Here is a 3661-nt window from a genome sequence, read left to right on the forward strand (position 1 = left end):
GTGTTGAATTGGGAAAAATGTCATTTTATGGTAACAAACGGCATTGTACTTGGTCACATTTTATGCTTAGCATAATATTAAAAAGAAAATAAAAACAAAGTAGATAAGTTTGGTTTCGTAGCCTCCTTGACTTAAGCAAATAAGCCCGAAGGGGTGTTTGAACACCTAGTACCCTAAAGTCAACTGACTTGGGAGTTATTGGCCCAGTGCTTGTTACATGGGTTGAGGAGAAAGCTTAAGGGAATCAAACACTGCACTATCTACATATCAGTATTTGCAACCCGAGTTACTAAGCTCGTAGGGGTGTCTCAACACCTGATGCCCTAAGACCAACTGGTCTGGGAGTCATTAGCCGAAAGCTCGTTACATGGGTTCAGGATACATTGTGCTATAAATTCTTGCTTTCAAAAAAAAAGAAAAAGAAAAAGATAACAATCCCAACCCAAGGAAGTTAACTTTAAACATTAGAACAAAAATTTTGTTTTCTTCCATGAAAAGCTCCATAGCTATGTTTTGATTTATTGAGCACCGAAAGAAGGTTTACTAATATCTTGTTTAAGAGGTATTAAGCAGATATATAAATTTAATGAGAGTTTGTTTATCTGGATAGATTAATAGAAGTTAAATGATGAATGCCTTGCTTTGTGGTATTTGCAAATTATTTTTCTATTTTAATGCTTTGATTACTAGGGACTAGTAATAAGCTGGTTGGGGGGTGTGATTAGTACTTAAAAGTGCATTCTCATTAAGGATTTATGTCATCATATTGCACCTAAAGTATCATTAAATTCCCTAACAAAAGCATGTTTTATATTAGCAAGTCTAAAAATATAATATACCTTTAATTCATGGTAAATGTTCATCCTAAATGCAGGTCTATCACATAAATAAAAGGATTGATTGATGAGTTTAAGGATTGAAATTGAAAGGATAAAAAGAAGGCCAAACTTAGCAAAGTGTTGCTGGTGCATTCCAAACTCGAACACCGTTCAGTAATTTGATCATATCTGGAGCTGTAGATATCAGATTTAGGTCTATTTTATATCGATGGAAAGGTAAGATATAGACCTACAACTTTCATATGAAGTCAAAGACTCAGTTCTGCCGTTTTCAAGCCCAAATCTTAGCAACAACGAAGACATCGGAAGCTGTCCTGCAGCTCAAGCACTATTCAGTTTTTGGCTCATATCTTGAGTTCTAGAAGTCCAAATGAGCTCTGGTTTTTTTTGCTGGAAAGCTGAGACAATTGCCCACAACTTCCACAATTCAGTTGGCTATAATTCTGATGTGAGCAATGACGTTTTGGCCAGCCAACAATATCAATAATCAACCCACAATATAAAAAAACCAGCAGCCATTAATGTCAAAAACCAGCCACCAAATCAATGGATGCCCACCAATTCTTCAATCAATCAATAGTTCTGAAACTTAGCCTATAAAAGGAGGCATTGTCCATGTATTTAGTCATATTAATTTTCAGATCAAAGTTATCTTCTTGCTTTCTCTCTACATCTTTGTAATGTTCAAGTTTTCTTTTATGCTATAGTAATCTCTTGTTTATGCTCTTTCATTTCCTTTCCTATACTTAGTTAGCTTATATTATGTTTATGTTCTTATATTGTTTATTTGTGTTTTTCTCCTTCTTAATGTTTAGCTAAGTTAATTATGTCAAGGTGAAAAGGTTTCTCTAATGGTGTTAGAATAGGTATAATATAAACTCAACATGAGCTTTAAATGTTTATATCCAAGAAAGATTGTTATTAACATGTTTTATCTTTTTATCTTACTAATTCTTAATACCTTGCTTATTAAATGTTTAATTTAGATTTGTGTTGTATAATATTTGGTACATCAAATGCTTGATCTTTCATAGTTTTCGGCCGAAATCGTTATTATGATAGAAACTTGATTTGTTGTTAACATAAACTAGCAACATGAATGCTTGATGATATTTATAAGTATGGTAGTACTTAGATAAGATAATTAATATGATCATGTTAGTAATTTATAATGAGCTAATAACGAGAAATCATCCGATTAGAACCTCCTTTATGTGTAGTTTCTAGTTGAGTAATAAAAAGAGTTTATATTATATTTATTTGAAATACCATTAGTCAATCCTATAACCTTGACATATGTTTTGTTATTGTTTAATCCTTACATCAATATTACATCCCAAAACTTTCTTCAACTCGTTTTCTGTTATTATTCTCTTCAACTCTTTTTCTTTATTTGTAATTTATATAATTCACCTCCCTATGGTTCGACCCCGGTCTTGCCGGGTTATTTTACTTTGACACTCCTGCACTTGGGATAAGACATCAACTCTTTGATCGTGTCACATACCATTAGTGGAATCTCTAACCTTGACATTTGTTATTATCATTGTTTAATCGTTACATTAATATTCCATCTCAGAGTTCTCATCATCATCATCTTCTTCTTCTTCTTCTCTTTCTTTATTATTATTATTATTAGTACTACTACTACTATTATTATTATTATTGCTGTTATTACTATTATTATTGCTGTTATTGTTATTGTTATTGTTGTTGTATTATTGTTATTTATAATTTGTACAATTAATCTCCCTGTGGTTCAACCCCGGTCTTACCGGGTTATTTATTACTTCGACACTCCTGCACTTGGGAGAAGACATCAACCTTTTAGTCGTGTCAGTAGAATAGGAGGGGTGGAGGAACACAGGAAAATGACAGACACAAGAAAGAAAAGGAGGAAGAAAGGAGAGGGAGGGAAATCTTTTGAAAAGAACAAAAAACAGAGACCAAAAAGAGAAGAACTAAACAGAAGCAGATGAGGAAGAAAAAATAGAGGTTGGTGTCTCTATACTGGGAAAAAGAAGAAAAAAATGCAACAAACACTATCTGCTATCGTCATATTGACCATAAGCAATCATTGGCTTCCTCTCCACCACCACTAGTATCACTATGAGTGTATGCCATTACCATTGGCTTCGACAGCATTTTCGCAACTCGGTTTTTTCTCGTCGTCTTTGTGTATTCAATTCCCTTTTTGCATTTCTATTGTTTAAGTAAATTATAATTCATTTAATCATTGGCTTCCTCTCCCCCACCACTAGTATCCCTATGAGTGTATGCCATTACCATTGGCTTCGACAGCATTTTCGCAACTCGGTTTTTTCTCGTCGTCTTTGTGTATTCAATTCCATTTTTGCATTTCTATTATTCAAGTAAATTATAATTCACTTAAATAGTAACTACTTCCATTTGCATAAGCATGCACGTGTAAGTGTGCCTTTTGTTTTCCTAGCGGGTCAATGGCTTCGGTGATTGATACTTAAAAGTGTATTTTTATCAAGGTTTTATATATCATTTTGCATTTGAAGTATCAATAACTCCTCAACTAAAACATGTTTTATAATAATATATCTAATAATATAAGATACCTTTAATTTATGGTAAATATTCATTTTAATGCAGGCCTATCACATAAATGAAAGGATTGATTGATGACTTTAAGAACTTAAATTGCAAGGCCAAAGAGATGACCAAAATTAGAAAAGAGATGTCGGTGCAATCCAAACCAGAACACTATTTTGTAATTGGGTCATATTTGGAGCTGTAGATCTTAGATTTAGGTCTACTTTATATGGATGGAAAGGTAAGACATAGACCTACAA

The sequence above is a fragment of the Populus euphratica genome, unplaced genomic scaffold, assembly GCF_000495115.2.
Source record: "Populus euphratica unplaced genomic scaffold, PopEup_1.0 scaffold365.1, whole genome shotgun sequence".
NCBI classification, from domain to species: Eukaryota; Viridiplantae; Streptophyta; class Magnoliopsida; order Malpighiales; family Salicaceae; genus Populus; species Populus euphratica.